This window comes from Schistocerca americana, chromosome X (genome assembly GCF_021461395.2).
Source record: "Schistocerca americana isolate TAMUIC-IGC-003095 chromosome X, iqSchAmer2.1, whole genome shotgun sequence".
Classification (NCBI taxonomy): domain Eukaryota; kingdom Metazoa; phylum Arthropoda; class Insecta; order Orthoptera; family Acrididae; genus Schistocerca; species Schistocerca americana.
In genome coordinates, this window is record NC_060130.1 from 883,501,660 (window position 1) to 883,520,035 (window position 18,376).

Consider the following 18,376-nt stretch of genomic DNA (forward strand, 5'->3'; position numbering starts at 1 on the left):
TATAAATACTTTCAGAAACAACTTCCTGACATTTAAATCCATACTCGATGTTAACAAATTTCTCTTCTTCAGAAACGCTTTCCTTGCCATTGCCAGTCTACATTTTATATCCTCTCTACTTCGACCATCATTAGTTATTTTGCTCCCCAAATAGCAAAACTCCTTTACTACTTTAAGTGTCTCATTTCCTAATCTAATTCCCTCAGCATCACCCGACTTAATTCGACTACATTCCATTATCCTCGTTTTGCTTTTGTTGATGTTCATCTTATATCCTCTTTTCAAGACACTGTCCATTCCGTTCAACTGCTCTTCCAAGTCCTTTCCTGACTCTGACAGAATTACAATGTCATCGGCGAACCTCAAAGTTTTTATTTCTTCTCCATGGATTTTAATACCTACTCCGAACTTTTCTTTTGTTTCCTTTATAGCTTGCTCAATATACAGATTGAATAACATATGGGATAGGCTACAACCCTGTCTCACTCCCTTTCCAACCACTGCTTCCCTTTCATACCCCTCGACTCATATAACTGCCATCTGCTTTCTGTACAAATTGTAAATAGCCATTCGCTCCCTGTATTTTACCCCTGCCACCTTCAGAATTTGAAAGAGAGTATTCCAATCAACTTTGTCAAAAGCTTTTTCTAAGTCTACAAATGCTAGAAACGTAGGTTTGCCTTTCCTTAATCTTCCTTCTAAGATCAGTCGTAGGGTCAGTATTCCCTCACGTGTTCCAACATTTCTACGGATTCCAAATTGATCTTCCCCGAGGTTGGCTTCTATCAGTTTTTCCATTCGTCTGTAAAGAATTCGCGTTAGTATTTTGCAGCTGTGACTTATTAAACTGATAGTTCGGTAATTTTCACATCTGTCAACACCTGCTTTCTTTGGGATTGGAATTATTACATTCTTCTTGAAGTCTGAGGGTATTTCGCCTGTCTCATACATCTTGCTCACCAGATGGTACAGTTTTGTCGGGACTGGCTCTCCCAAGGCTGTCAGTAGTTCTAATGGAATGTTGTCTACTCCGGGGGCCTTGTTTCGACTAAGGTCTTTCAGTGCTCTGTCAAACTCTTTCCGCAGTATCGTATGCCCCATTTAATCTTCACCTACATCCTCTTCCATTTCCATAATATTGTCCTCAAGTACATCGCCCTTGTATAGACCCTCTATATACTCCTCCCACCTTTCTGCTTTCCCTTCTTTGCTTAGAACTGGGTATCGATATGAGCTCTTGATATTCGTACAAGTGGTTCTCTTTTCTCCAAACGTCTCTTTAATTTTCCTGTAGGCAATATCTACCTTACCCCTAGTGAGATAAGTCTCTACATCCTTACATTTGTCCTCTAGCCATGCCTGCTTAGCCATTTTGCACTTCCTGTCGATCTCATTTTTGAGACGTTTGTATTCCTTTTTGCCTGCTTCATTTACTGCATTTTTATATTTTCTCCTTTCATCAATTAAATTCAATATTTCTTCTGTTACCCAAGGATTTCTACCAGCCCTCGTCTTTTTACCTATTTGATCCTCCGCTGCCTTCACTATTTCATCCCTCAAAGCTACCCGTTCTTCTTCTACTGTATTTCTTTCCCCCATTACTGTCAATTGTTTCCTTATGCTCTCCCTGAAACTCTGTACATCCTCTGGTTCTTTCAGTTTATCCAGGTCCCATCTCCTTAAATTCCCACCTTTTTGTAGTTTCTCCAGTTTTAATCTACAGTTCATAACCAATAGATTGCGGTCAGAGTTCACATCTGCCCCTGGAAATGTCTTACAATTTAAAACCTGGTTCCTAAATCTCTGTCTTACCATTATATAATCTATCTGATACCTTTTAGTATCTCCAGGGTTCTTCCATGTATACAACTTTCTTTCATGATTCTTGAACCAAGTGTTAGCTATGATTAAGTTATGCTCTGCACAAAATTCTACCAGGCGGCTTCCTCTTTCATTTCACTGCCCCAATCCATATTCACCTACTATGTTTCCTTCTCTCCCTTTTCCTACTCTCGAATTCCAGTAACCCATGACTATTAAATTTTCGTCTCCCTTCACTACCTGAATAATTTCTTTTATCTCATCATACATTTCATCAATTTCTTCATCATCTGCAGAGCTAGTTGGCATATAAACTTGTACTACTGTAGTAGGCGTGGGCTTCGTGTCTATCTTGGCCACAATAGTGCGTTCACTATGCTGTTTGTAGTAGCTTACCCGTACTCCTATTTTTTTATTCGTTATTAAACCTACTCCTGCATTACCCCTATTTGATTTTGTATTGATAACCCAAAGATCCTATAGCAGTACAGTTATTTATGACGTTCTCTGCAGAGTCTGCACGTGCTAAACGTTTTGCTCGTATTTCTGTAGGAGTGTGGTAGTACACCTCACATCGGTGGGTCTGATATGGGGGTCACCGATTTTCATTGTTTTGCAAGGACATTCTGCATTGAAAATAAAGAGACACCTGTTTAGGCTTTTTTCTAGAGAGTCCATAGTTTTTGAAAATAATCGAGGTCAAAGTTATGACGGAAAACACAAGTACGCATCTATTCTTGGCGACCATGTCAATCCCTGCATGTAGTTTGTTTTCCCTCGACACGATGGCATCTATCAACAGGACAATGCCCTGTGTCACACAGCTCGCACTGTTGGTGTGTGGTTCGAAGAGCATCAGGATGAGTCTACCGCACTCCCCTGGCCGCCAAACTCCCCGGATTTAAGCCTCATCTAGAATATGTGAGACCAACTCGACTGAGCTTTTCGTGTTCTGGATCCTCAATCAGGAAACCCAGCGCAGCTGCCAACAGCATGGCTCCACATTCTGATCGGTGCCTTCCAGAATCTCATAGACTCTCTTCCTGCATGTCTTGCAGTGGTCCGCGCTGCAAAAGGTGGTTATACAGGCTCAAATGGTTCAAATGGCTCTAAACACTATGGGACTTAACATCTGAGTCCCCTAGAACTTAGAACTACTGAAACCTAACTAACTTAAGGACATCCCACACATCCATGCCCGAGGCAGGATTCGAACTTGCAGCCGTAGCGGCCGCGCGGTTCCAGACTGAAGCGCCTAGAACCGCTCGGCCACTCCGGCCGGCGGTTATTCAGGATTTTGACAGGTGGTCACATTAATGTGACGGGACAGTGTAAAATAAATGTAGTATCGCGGGCTGAATCCGCAAGAATTTCGCGATTCGACGACAACTATACGACAAAACACTAAGAATATAACAAATTTTAGTGAAAATTGCAATACCTTAAGGGAGGGAGATTTCTTGCAGTAGGCATACAGGTCTTTATGCCTCGAAATGTTTTCATCGAAAATGTTCCGAGCATAGGGTTGCGTGCGCTGCAACGGTACTTATATTTTCGAAAACATTTTCAATCACCAACATTCTCCTCAGAGAGTGAAAATATTTTGTTGGTGTCCACCTGTATAGGGAGAAATGATCATCATAATAAAATATGAGAAATAAGAGCTCTCACGGGAAGATTTTAGTTTTCGTTTATTCCCGCGCGCTGTTCGAGAGTGGAACGGTAGAGAAGTAGCTCAAAGATGGTTCGATGAACCCTCTGCCAGACACTTAATTGAGAATTGCAGAGTAGTCATGTAGAAGATGTAGTAAGACATGGGAATTCGGTATTCAGTTCACCAGAATCGGGTTCAGATTTTGCTTGATTTTCCTAAATTACTTGATTTAAAATGTGGAACAATCCTATCGTTTTCAGGCAATAAAAGTAAGTTTCACTAACTTATGCCCAGTGCGTTACATTTGTCTGTTTTTAAAATCAACAGCCAGTTCCTGTACCAAAAGTCTATCTCCTCCGTGTCTGTCCTGTATTTCACTATAATTTTCTAGTGTTGCTACTTTCCTCTGTTCAGCATCAACCGAGAACGGCTTCATTTAACTTCCGCATACTACCTTTTATGCAAGCAGGGTCATAATTGGGGAAAAATACTCTGAAGAGCACCTGCTGCTCGAACAACTAGCCAAGAAACATTGTTCAATTTTCCCTACCTTAAGTATTGTTCACGAAAGTAATAAAATATTAACTATTTAACGAAACACTGAAGAACCTCGAGATATACACTATGTGATCAAAAGTATCCGGACACCTGGCTGAAAATGACTCACATGTTCGTGGCGCCCTCCATCTGTAATGCTGGAATTCAGATGATGTTGGCCCACCCTTAGTCATGATGACAGCTTCCACTCTCGCAGGCATACGTGCAATGGGTGCTGGAAGGTTGCTTGGGGAATAGCAGCCCATTCTTCACGGAATGCTGCACTGAGGAGAGTTATCGATGTCGGTCGGTGAGGCCTGGCACGAAGTCGGCATTCCAAAACATCCTAAAGGTGTTCTTAGGATTCAGGTCAGGATCCTGTGCCGGCCAGTCCGTTGCAGGGATGTTATTGTCCTGTAACCACTCCTCCACAGGCCGTGCATTATGGATAGGTGATCAATCGTGTTGAAAGATGCAATCGCCATGCCCGAATTGCTCTTCAACGGTGGGAAGCAATGAGATGCTTAAAACATCAATGTAGGCCTATGCTGTGATAGTGCCACGCAAAACAACAAGGGGTGCAAACCCCCTCCATGAAAAACACTACCACATCATAACACCACCGCCTCCGAATTTTACTGTTGGCACTACACATGCTGGCAGATGACACTCACCGGGCATTCGCCATACCCACACCCAGCCATCGGATCGCCACATTGTGTACCGTGATTCGTCACTCCGCAAAACGTTTTTCCACTGTTCAGTTGTCCAATGTTTACGCCCCTTACACCAAGCGAGGCGTCGTTTGGCGTTTACCGGCGTGATGTGTGGCTTATGAGCAGCCACTCGACCATGAAATCCAAGTTTTCTCACCTCCTGCCTAACTGTCACAGTACTTGCAGTGGATCCTGATGCAGTTTGGAATTCCTGTGTTATGGTCTGGATAGATGTCTGCCTATTACACATTACGACCGCCTTCAACTGTCGGTGGTCTCTGTCAGTCAACAGGCGAGGTCGGCCTGTACGCTTTTGTGTCGTACGTGTCCTTTCACGTTTCCACTTCACTATTACATCGGAAACAGTGTACCTGAGGATGTTTAGGAGTGTCGAAATCTCGCGTACAGACGTATGACACAAGTGACACCCAATCACCTGACCACGTTCGAAGTCCGTGAGTTCCGCGGAGCGCCCCATTCTGCTCTCTCACGACATCTAATGACTATTGAGGTCGCTGATACGGAGTGCCTGGCAGTAGGTGGCAGCACAATGCACCTAATATGAAAAACGTATGGTTTTGGGGGTGCTCGGATACTTTTGATCACATAGTATATTAGTATGTTAAGTAGTAATGTACGGGGAAAAGTCTCATCTCACAGTACTGCACTAGCAACCGTATTAGAACATGTGAATCATAGAACAGATTGCCGACAGTGATTCGGAAATGGTGGGCAACATAGACTACTACAAATCGCACAAGTTCTGCGGTCTTGACTCTCTCTCCTCCTGGTTTATACAGGTGCATAGGAACACTCAAAATCTTCGGTCACATTTCTCGATGTTATGCAGTTGAGTTACACTGCCATTTCTTGGAATGGAAACTTAGGAAAAAGAATTTTGCTCTTGTGGCTAGATGTGTGACACAATGGACGGAACATTTTTCTTCATTTATGCCTCATTGTGTACACATCGTCAACAGCAAAGGTTCTATAGATCCCCTTTCCGGTACGCCCGAAATTATTTTCGTGTAGACGATTTTTACCCGTTAACAGCGACATGTTGAGTTCTATTTGTTAGGAAGTCAATGTAATGACAAAAGAATCTCTGATATTCCGTATGTTCGTATTTTGCTTTCTAGAAGTCAAAGAATACTGTATATTCCTGGGCGCTGTTATCTATTGCTTTCTGGATCTCATGTACGAAATGAGCGAGCTAAGTTTCATAGGATCGCTGTCTGTGAAATCCATTTTTGTTTCTACAGGGAATATATCGTTTCCCCAAAAGACCATAAAACGTGGGCGTAAAATATTTGACAACTCCACAACGGATATACGTCAACGACATGTGCGTGTGTCCGGGAAGCTTCATGAAAACTGGAATGACCTGCACCTTGTCCTATCACATGAGACGATTCTTTCCTCCAGAGACCTACGATAACCTTGTGCTAGAAGGGGTACAAGATTTCGTATAAGCCATGTATAAGCATACTGGTAATCCATCAGGTGCAATCGCATTTCCCTTGCTGAGCGATTTTAGTTGATTTTCTATTCCACGATCAGTGATCTCTATACCTGACATTTTGAATTTGATGCTTCTCGGTTAATACCAAAACAGGCTTAATTTCTATATGTGTGGTTAAATAGTACACTATACGATTTCAAAATCAGACGCTCAGAATCATTAAAGGACAGTTTCAGAACTGAACAAAAGTTACGGAGATATTAGGAGAACAGTTACACGAGAAGAAAAATTTGTATTTAAGTGTGTAGATGCTATGATCATTAGAGACGTAATAGAAGATCGGAAAGGGTAAGACTGAATGAAATGTCGATGCGGCTTCGTTTAACGAACGAACACGGGAATCGCTTGAAGTCGTTTGGGGAAAATGTAAACCAAGATGGTTGTATGAAGTTTGACATGGAAGTTTCCCCCCTCCCCCCCCCCCCCCCCCCCCATCAATATCCCACGAAAATGTTTTCTTGAAGAAACTGTCTTTTCGCGAAATATTATTCAGGTAGAATAGTCACCATTTGCACGGTATTGTCTTCGTGGTATGTGATACTCTCAGTTCTTTCCTGTTAAGAGACTGAATTGTATGTTAAACGTTATTAAAACGATTTTCAGTAATAAAAAGGATCGTGCTTCATAATAAAAATAAAACTTAGAAATAACAAAATGGCTCTGAGCACTATGGGACTTAACACCTATGGTCATCAGTCCCCTAGAACTTTGAACTACTTAAACCTAACTAACCTAAGGACAGCACACAACACCCAGCCAAATAACAAAATAAGGGCTATCATTGTCCTGTTAGCCTAAATAAGATCAGACTGCGGTATGAGGTTTTCTTTCGTAATAGAAAGACTGAACAATCACCGGATGTTCACGATACTTTGTCAGTGCACTATGTTGGTATCGTCAACTGTTCTGCCAAACCGTAAGGCACAACAATGTTTCATAGTGTGCTAGAAACGTGCATTAAATCCGGTTGGAGATTAGGAAGGCTGCTTTGTTTATTCTCAGGCTTCACAGCCATGTTTTTATTCCCACAACGCGTGACTCGGGCCAGTATTTGTTCGAGGGCAGTCCGGCAACTGAAGGAAAATTGCGACAAACCCGGTTAGGCTGAATGTTTTGGATGTTCATGCCTCACGTCGATAACACCAGTTCCGCAGTATTGACATGTCGGCAATTACAGGTACGAATAGTCTGAACCAGATAAACGACAATGTTTCGTGTCACAAACACACACGCTGTGCATAAACAGAAATTTATGTCCACTTTCCTTGTAAGCCGGCACTGAAATTTCTTGGTTGAACTTGTTTCGTGAAATTTTCTACGTCACATAAAGTAACAGAGATGTTCTAGCGACAACATATGTGTACAAGCAGCTAGGGTACGCAATCGATCATGCTGTATCTCCCGGGCGAGTACAGTCTTCAGTTTACTATAAAATTAGAAATTAGAACCAAGTTCCTAAAGCGCCTCATGCAAATTGCTACGAGAAGCAAATGAAGGTATAATTTTTCTCCTGTTGCGATTTTAAAGGCATGATGACATTGTGAGCATTATTTTCTTCTACATCTACATTCATAATTCGCAAGCCACAATACGGTGCATGACGGACAGTGCCTTGTACCATTACTAGCCAGTCCCTTCCATGTTCCACTCGCAAGTGGAGCGAAGGAAAAATGAGTGTCTATATGCCTCCATGCAAACCCTAATTTCTCTTAGCTTGTCTTCGCGTGTGAAATCTTATGGGACATAACTGCTAAGGTCATCAGTCCCTAAGGGTACACACTACTTAACCTAAATTATCCTAAAGACAAACACACACACCCGCGCCCGAGGGACCCATGCCGAGACCAGCCGCACAGTCCATGACTGCAGCGCCTCAGACCGCTCGGCTAATCCCGCGCGACCCTTCGCGATCCTTACGCGAAATGTGCGTTGGCAGCAGTAGAATCGTTCTGCAGTCAGCTTCAAATGTCAGTTCTCTAAATTTTCTCAACAGTGATTCGCGAAAAGAACGTTAACTTCTCACCAGGGATCTCCGTAGTACTCGCGTGATGATTGAACCTACCGGTTACAAGTCCAACAACAAGCCTCTGAATTACTTCTGTATCTCCCTTTAACCCACTTGGCGGGGATTCCATGCACTTGAATCTGCACATCGCTTCTTTTGGAAAGGAGGTCGGTGTGCTAACCGCAGCGCCACCTCCCTCGGTTTGAGGAAGCAAACGGTGATCATCATACATATCAGTTACGTAACAATCATTCATGTGAAATCTGTTTTTCATCGTACGAGATGGTTCAAAAAATGGCTCTGAGCACTATGGGACTTAGCATCTGAGGTCATCTGCCCCCTAGACTTAGAACTAGTTAAACCTAACTAACCTAAGGACATCACACACATCCATGCCCCAGGCAGGATTCGAACCTGCGACCGCAGCAGCAGCGCGGCTCCAGACTGAAGCGCCTAGAACCGGATGACCACAGCGGCCGGCCGTACGAGATGGAGCATTGGTTTAGACGCTGGACTCACATCCGGGTGGGATTCAAAATTTCGTGCGGCCATCCTGATTTACATTTTCCATAATTTATCTAAACCGTTTACAGCAAGTACCGGATTGATTTCTTTGAGAAGGACACGACCTATTTCCGGCTCCATCCTCGTTCTATCAGAACATGTACTTTGATTGCCTCCAATGATCTCCTAGCTGACGGGGCGTTAAACCATGATCTACGTTCCCGCACCTGTTCTGTAAATTTTAGAAACCAAGGAAAAATATTTTCTTTCTTTGTGGATATATCTACGTACAGGTAGTGCCTTCTCCCTGCCTGGACTTCTAGGTTGTTACCCTATTACAAATATCCTATATTCTTTACTCTTTCGCATACTTTCGAATGCCCTGCAGACGTCCATATCACGTGTGCTACATAAAGTGGAAAACGAATATTTCATAAACTATTCGATACACTGGAATTCTTATTTAAACAAAATAAAAATATCGGGTGTTATTTTAACATAATTCGTTAGCTCTTGAGAATATAAGAGTAAGAGTACAACGCTTGGTACTATATAGAACTGGAAAAGTCGCAGAAATACCCAAGAGATGAGTGGCATGTGAGGCCGACGTTTTGCGTTACAGATCAGTTATACTGTGTACTGTGGGTGTGAGTGGAAGTACATGCAGACTTAATCCATACACTTAAGGAAGAAAGGAAAGAAGGAAGAAAGATAAGGATTTAGTGTCCCGTCGACGGTGAGATAGAGGCAAAGCACAAAATCGGATTGGGGAGGAAATGGGCCACGTCCTTTTCAAAGATATCATCCCAGCATTTGCCTTACGCAATTTGGGAAGGAAACACGAAAATCTAAACCTGGATGGCTGAACCTGGAACCGAACCGTCGTTCTCAAAAATTAACGGCTCTTGTATCATTCCACTTCTCTTTTCAAGCAATGTCCCAAGCCATTAAAGTAATCATTATGTTTCTTTTAAGAAAAAGTATTTCTTCCAGTATATCAATGGACAAAAAACATCGCGAATCCTAACGATCGAATGCAGTACTGAATATTTACGTTCTATCAGTTACCGAAAATTTTGCTTGTTGTGGTCTTCACTCCGAAACCTGGTGTGAGACAGCTCTCCACGCTAGTCTATCCTGTGCAAGTCTCCTCAGCTCTGCATAACCACTGCAGCGTACATTCCTTAGAACCTGATTGTTTTATTCGGGCCTCGAGCTCCGTCTACAATTTTTACACCTCAAATTTCCCTCAAGAACCAAACTGACAATTCCTTGATGCCTCAGGATGTTTACTGCCAGGTAATCCCTCCTTTAAGTCAGGTCGTGTCACAAATTTCTTTTCTTAGTACTTCCTCATTAGTTATTCGGTCTACCCATCTAATCTTCAGGTTTATGCTGTAGCACTACATTTCAAAAGCTTCTAGTCTCTTCCGTTTACCAGATAACGACATCCTTCTGAGAGATCAGAATGGCGACCTATATTATCTAAGAGGGTGCCATCATCATAAGACAGACAGAATAGACAGGGCAGTGCTGTGGGATACAAAGGACCCCACTGCAGTTCCCACTCTCTGGGAACAACAGACATTAAGGTGTATACCGCCCTCAAGGAATGATGAGTGTCCATACAATCAGCCATGCCAAAAGTGTGTCCCCCGAGTACGACAGGGAGGAGTAGGAGACCGGAAACACGATATAATACGCGAGAGCGAGCACTACGAGGGAGCAAGGCAGAAATGAAGAATGGCAATGCGTGGAGAACGGACCCTAATGACCCAATACATCAGAAGACAAACCGCATACATAAAGTGAAGTGTGTCTGTACATATTTATGTAGTTAAAAATAATACACTACTGGCCATTAAAAATGCTACACCGAGAAAAATGCAGATGATAAACGGGTATTCATTGGACAAATATATTATACTAGAACTGACATGTGATTACATTTTCACGCAGTTTGGGTACATAGATCCTGAGAAATCAGTAGCCAGAACAACCACCTCTGGCCGTAATAACGGCCTTGATACGCTTTGGCATTGAGTCAAACAGAGCTTGGATGGCGTGTACAGGTACAGCTGCCCATGCAGCTTCAACACGATACCACAGTTCATCAAGAGTAGTGACTGGCATATTGTGACGAGCCAGTTGCTTGGCCACCATTGACCAGACGCTTCCATTTGGTGAGAGATCTGGAGAATGTGCTGGCCAGGGCATCAGTCGAATATTTTCTGTATCCAGAAAGGCCGGTACAGGACCTGCAACATGCGGTCGTGCATTATCCGGCTGAAATGTAGGGTTTCGCAGGGATCGAATGAAGGGTAGAGCCACGGGTCGTAACACATCTGAAATGTTCATTGTTCAAAATGACGTCAATGCGAACAAGAGGTGACCGAGGCGTGTACCCAATGGGACCCCATACCATCACGCCGGGTGATACGCCAGTATGGCGATGACGAATACACGCTTCCATTGTGCGTTCACCGCGATGTCGCCAAACACAGATGCGTCCATCATGATGCTGTAAACAGAACCTGAATTCATCCTAAAAAATGACGTTTTGCCATTCGTGCACCCAGGTTCGTCGTTGAGTACACCATCGCAGGCGCTCGTGTCTGTGATGCAGCGTCAAGGGTAACCGCAGCCATTGTCTCCGAGCTGATCGTCCATGCTGCTGGAAACGTCGTCGAACTGTTCGTGCAGATGGTTGTTGTCTTGCAAACGTCCACATCTGTTGACTCAGGGATCGAGACGCGGCTGCACGATCCGTTACAACCATGCGGATAAGATGCCTGTCATCTCGACTGCTAGTGATTCGAGGCCGTTGGGATCCAGCTCGGCGTTCCGTATTACCCTCCTGAACCCAGCGATTCCATATTCTGCTAACAGGCATTGGATATCGACCAACGCGAGCAGCAATGTCGCGATACGATAAACCGCAATCGCGATAGGCTACAATCCGATGTTTATCAAAGTCGGAAACGTGATGGTACGCATTTCTCCTCCTTACACGAGGCATCACAACAACGTTTCACCAGGCAACGCCGGTCAACTGCTGTTTGTGTATGAGAAATCGGTTGGAAACTTTCCTCAGGTCAGCACATTGTAGGTGTCGCCACCGGCGCCAACCTCATGTGAATGCTCTGAAAAATTAATCATCTGCATATCACAGCATCTTCTTCCTGTTGGTTAAATTTCGCCTCTGTACCAAGTCATCTTCGTGGTGTAGCAATTGTAATGGCCAGTAGTGTACGTGTTTTGTTGTAACTGACTTTAATTTAAATTTTGTGCATACATTGGTATCCAAAAGTTAGGCATAATCAAAAAAGAGAAACGAAAAGAGAAAAGATGAGCAACACGCAACATCATTGTAAATATTTACTTACGATCTCTACTTGTTCGCTCTGCATAGGAAAGGAGTACTTCGTACTGTGAATGGGATGTAACCGAAAGGTAAACACAAACAGTGGATGAGACCACTCATGCCTTAGTCCTGTTTGTCCGTTCATAGTAAGTGTAGTCTCTTTGTGAAGTTGAAAACGTAACGCCACGAAGACGCCGTTTGGACCCTGTTTTATAGAGTGGAATAGTTGGCCGCCTGGAAGCAGGCCAGACGCTGACCGAGGTCTCAGCATCCTTGAATGTGTCACAGAGTATCATTCCGAGTCTTTGACGATGGTTTTGAGACAGAGGAGATGTTCGTCGTAGGTCAGTACTAGGTCAACAAAGTCACCCATCTGCACGATCAATACGTGGCCATAACTGCCCAAAGATATCGGAGTACACCTGCGAGACAATCGGATGCGGAGCTTGCAGCTGCCTCAGGAGTTGCTGTTTCCTGACAAACTGCGCATCGGAGGCTCAGAACAGCAGGGCTGTTTGCCAGACGTGTTCATCCTGCTCACTCCAGCGTAGAGACGGGCCCGTGTATTATGGAATCGGCAACATCAAACTGGAATCTGAATTGGGGAATATGCACTTCAAATGGCTCTAAGCACTATGGGACTTAACATTTGAGGTCATCAGTCTCCTAGACTCAGAACTACTTAAACCTAACTAACGTAAGTACAACACACACATCCATGCCCGAGGCAGGATTCGAACCTGCGACCGCAGCAGCAGCGCGGTTCCGGACTGAAGCGCCTAGAACTGCTCGGCCACAGCGGCCGGCTGGAATATGCCCTTCATAGATGAATCCAGCTTCAGTCTGCAAAATGATTCCCGTCGCATATTACTCTGGAAAGAACCTGGTGGCCGATGCAACCCCAGGAACATCAAGGAAAGAGACCGGTCCGAGGTGATGGCGTCATGATGTGGGGAGGCAGTATGTCGAATGGCTATACGGAGTCGCATATCATCGTTGGTGGTTGGAGGAGTACCGTAAACGCTCAGAGGGACAGAGATGAGGCATTGCTCCATATGTTCGCCTTTTCAGAGGCGCAGTTGGTCAAGATTTCCTCTTCACCCACGTCCGCATCGAACTGCTCTGATGGATGAATTTCTTGGGGGAAGATATCGTGTAGATTGGCTAGCGAGGTCCCCAGATCTGAGCCCTACAGAACATGCCTAGGATGCATTAGGAAGGAGAATTTTATCCCGGCAGCCTGCACCAAGGACACTTCCAGACCCTGCGCCACTCTAGGTGAGCAATGGGATCGACTGCCAAGAGAGCCCTTGAACCATCTACTAGAGAGCATGCTACGATACTGTGGAGCATGTGAGGCCTTTTCGGGTAACCATATACCCTACTAACAGTGTTTTTTGCTATACGACAGATTTCCCAGTTGAGTTACTTTCTTAACAGTGTGTATTTTAGTTATCGGAACTTTTGTAACATTATGTTTCGGGCAGCGATGTATGCCAAATGTTTCGTGATTAAGCTGTAGCTTGTTCAGTAGGTCTTCCGAAGTCCTGGTATGGCAATATGTCCTCTTTTCGTGAATATGTCTGACGTTTGGACACTACTGTAATGGTTCAAATGGCTCTGAGCACTATGGGACTTCTGAGGTCACCAGTCCCCTAGAATTTAGAACTACTTAAACCTAACTAACCTAAGGACATCACACACATCCATGCCCGAGGCAGGATTCGAACCAGCGACCGTAGCTGTCGCGCGGTTCCAGACTGAAGCGCCTAGAACCGCTCGGCCACTCCGGCCGGCACTACTGTAGATATGCGTTTTCTATACATACCATTTTTATAAATTATACTTTTCTGTTTTAAATGGATTTAAATTTTTACATAGGTAATAGTCAAAACTGACAAGTTTTACTGATATATATGAACAATGGTTGGATGTATGATCAAGAAAGCAAGAACCAATAAATAAACAAAATCACGAAGTCATATAGTAGAGCTTTACACCCTAGAGATAAATCACAGGTGCAGTTTCCCTTTGCTTTCAGCCATTCGCAGAACCAACATAACACGATCATGTTCGCTAATGTCAGATCAGTCACTGAGACTGTTACCTCTGCAATTACTGAAAAGTCTGCTACACCTCTTCAGGAAAACCAGGTTTGTGTGGTCCCTACACAGATAACGTTACGTTATGGTTTCACCTACGGTACGGTTATCTATTTCTATGAGACATGAAGGACACTTCCCCTCGGCAACTTCCATATCCCGAAATGCTTATGAAACATTAGGCATGTCAACGTCACTTGTATAACGCCTGTCAAGAATAGAGATGGAAAATTTGCTCTCTTTCGGCATCAGCCGGCCGTTGTGGCCGGGCTGTTCTAGGCGCTTCAGTCCGGAACTGCGCGACCGCTACAGTCGCAGGTCCGAATCCTGCCTCGGGCATGGATGTGTGTGATGTTCTTAGGTTAGTTAGCTTTAAGTAGTTCTAAGTTCTAGCGGACTGATGACCTCAGCAGTTAAGTCCCATAGTACTCAGAGCCATTTTTTTCGGCATCGAAAGTCAATTCGGTTTACTATCGCGGCACAAACGGCGAACTGCGCAACAAACAGCAAGGTTCTCTCTCCAGTTAGATAGAGAAACACCGAAAAACAAATTCAAAGCGCATGGTAGCTGCTGGGATCGTTTGCTTCGCTGTCGGAAGATGACCACTTGTAGATCCTACTGCGTGAATTTACTCCGCAACACGACTAACAAGACCAGCTCTCGAGATGCCTGCTGAGGCGAAACTTTTGTATGTAAGGTTCTTTCCTTTCCTTTTTGCTTTATTATTCCCTCTTTTTTCCACCAGAGTTCCCCTCGATCGCGCCCGAAGGATGTCCGATGTGGCCACTCGGCCTCTCACCGGAGCTCTATCTTACTTTGGAGGGAATACGTAAGTAGAGGCTAACAAAGCATACGCGGTGGGTGATATATTGGAAACACGTTTAAACAGAGCGCGGCCATAAATCGCGGCATGCAGGTAATGCCACGGCGCGACGTCGGCGCCTGCGCAGTGGGGAGGCGCTGTGTGAACTCGGCGGCTACTGCGCCGCTGACAAACGGCCCAGCGCGCCCGCCATTCAAATTTGTAACTACTGCCGGCCGCCTTTTTCTCCCTGCTCACTATTTACGGTTAAACAAGCGCGCTATCGAAGCCGTCTGATTTATTTTATCAGCCTTCTTAAAAGAATCGGCATCGTGTTGTCTAATTTTTGAGAACGAACTACGAGGTCGATCGAGTAGGAAGGGGAAATTTAGTAACTGACGAAGGAAGTACACAGCCAGCGGATACCGATTTTGCTTGTTTTTCGCACGGTTGTAGCAGAGACTTGGAAGTAACAGATGTTGTCCTAGTACGGTGCCCTTCACGTATTCACTGCCAGACAAAAAATGTCACGCACCCTGAAGGCTAAGAGGAAACAAAATGAAATTTCACGAGTCGAGACGGTATGCGATGTTAAAACTTCCTGGCGGATTAAAACTGTGTGCCGGACCGAGACTCGAACTCGGGACTTTTGCCTTTCGCGGGCAAGTGCTCTACCATAGAGTGGTGTGCGTACTGTAAGACCTTCGGTACACACACCTTCAGATTATTTGACTTGTCGCTCTAACGAAGTAGACGAGTGTCAGCAATATGTCTCGTGGTCTTATTGTGGCGTGTTTATCTTCTGTCGTTAGGTCAGACGATAGAAATGCCACTTGCACGCTTAGAGTAGCAGATTGACGGTGACCAACTTTAAACAGAAATTGATTAATTTTCGCATACGTTTATTAAAACAGTAACAAGCATAAAAATTACTTAACTGGGTTCTGGATGCTGTTTACAATTGACAATCTGAAGTTTCTTTGGTATTGGTACGTTAATCTTATTCTCACATGTATCTCTGATACTTGAGAAAAGCGTCTATACATGGCTATGTAAAGGAACATGGTAACCTTATTAGGTGCAGACTGAAACTTGACGATAGACTGGTACAGACAAATGTAGAAGTCGTACAGACTGGTACAGACTAATGCAGACTGGTACAGACTGATGCAGACTGACTCATCGGAGGTCTGTACTCTCATTTGAATACCTCGTGCGTTCATGTATCACTGCACGAGTGTGATCCGCGAGGAGAAAAGGTTCTACGTTAGCAGCAATCTCATTGGCTGCGTTACATATTAATTCGCGGATCGGCGGAAGTAGATTTGGTCCGTCTCTATGGCAGCGCCATCTCGTAGTGTGGAGACGGACGATCGCTGGGCCTGCGCTGTTGTGCTTAGCGGGGCGCGCTTTAGTGGGAAAGTTGTGTACGCACTGACTATGCGGAACTATGTACACAACACATAGAAAGAAGGATCCTTTATTGTATGATTATATGATAGCGGAACAAACACTGGTAGCAGTTACTTCTGTATAATATCTTGGAGTATGCGTACGGAAAGATTTGAAGTGGAATGATCATATAAAATTATTTGTCGGTAAGGCGGGTGCCAGGTTGAGATTCATTGGGAGAGCCCTTAGAAAATGTAGTCCATCAACAATGGAGGTGGTTTACAAAACACTCGTTCGACCTATACTTGAGTAGTGCTCATCAGTGTGGGATCCGTAACAGGTCAGGTTGACGGAGGAGATAGAGAAGATCCAAAGAAGAGCGGCGCGTTTCGTCACAGGGTTATTTGGTAAGCGTGATAGCGTTACGGAGATGTTTAGCCAACTCAAGTGGCTGACTCTGCAAGAGAGGCGCTGTGCATCGTGATGTAGCTTGCTGTCCAGGTTTCGAGAGGGTGCGTTTCTTCTACTTATACCTCCCGAGGGGATCACGAATGCAAAATTAGAGAGATTCGAGTGCACACGGAGGCTTTCCGGCAGTCGTTCTTCCCGCGAACCATACGCGACTGGAAAAGGAAAGGGAAATAATGACAGTGGCACGTAAAGTGCCCTCCGCCACGCACCGTTGTGTGGCTTGCGAAGTATAAATGTAGATGTAGATGTACCACTGAGCTAGCCAAGCACGACTCATGCCTTTCCTCACAGCTTTACTTCCGCCAGTACCTCGTCTCCTACTTTCCAATCTTCGCAGAAGCTCTCCTGCGAACCTTGCAGAACTAGCACTCCTGGAAGAAAGGATATTGCGGAGACATGGCTTACCCACAGCCTGGGGGATGCTTCCAGAATGAGTTTTTCACTCGGCAGCGGAGTGTGCGCTGATATGAAACTTCCTACTGCTTTACTTCCGCCAGTACCTCGTCTCCTACTTTCCACAAGGCGTGAGTCGTGCTTGGGTAGCCCAGATGGTAGAGCACTTGCAAAGGTCCCGAGTTCGAGTCTCGGTCCGGCACACAGTTTTAATCTGCCAGGAAGTTTCATATCAGCGCATACTCCGCTGCAGGGTGAAAAAACTCATTCTGGTATGTGATGTTATTTCAGTGGCCACCAAATCGAGTCAAATTTACAAAGAACTTGGCAGTATAAGCCCAGTACGAAGTTGCACTCCATTCTGGACTGGATGCATGCACTGACTCGGTCGGGAAGGGTGTCATGAAGTCGTTGCGTCCTCTTCTGAGGAAAACGACCGACAACTGTTGTTAACTTGACCTTGATATCGTGAATATTGGCACCCGATCAGTGTTGACACCCGAGCTGGTCCGACACATGTTCCATTGGAGACAGATCTGGCCACAGAAGAACCTGAAAGCGTTCAGACAGTTCATAGAGACTCGTACCACTTGCGGCGGGTATTGCCCCATTGCCATCGATATATATCGCATAAAAATTCGAGGACACAGGACGTATTTGTTTTACCGTTGTGCCGCCAGAGTTCCCTCAATCACTACTAGCCGTGACCTGAATTCATACTCGATAGCTCCACACACCATAACGCTAAGAGTAACACCATTGTGCATTTCCAAAACAAGTCATCGGTGAAGACAGTTCTATGGCACTCATCACCAATTCAGGCTTGTCAGTCGTGGCACCATTCCAAACGCAGCCGTTTGTGTTGAGGTATTGACGGCAGCCTACGCATGGTACAGTAATTCCCTATTCAGCTGTTAATGGTGCGGGATGACACAGGTATGTTGCAGTTCTCGGATGACAGGCGCTGGTTTGAAAGGGTTACGAAATGCTTGGTGCACAAGACGGCGATTCTCCCTTGAGGTGGTCAGACGTAGAACTCCGATGTCGTGTATGCCTACCCACACGTTCCTATGAAGTCCGTTATCGCATCCG

At 44.8% G+C, this 18,376-nt stretch overlaps 1 protein-coding gene across 1 annotated transcript in view; it reads right to left on the reverse strand.

Moving 5' to 3' along the window:
- The window catches only part of LOC124556370 (circadian locomoter output cycles protein kaput), an 815,111-nt gene that overhangs the window by 310,297 nt on the left and 486,438 nt on the right, over positions 1-18,376 (reverse strand). The gene's annotated exons all lie outside the window — the stretch shown is intronic.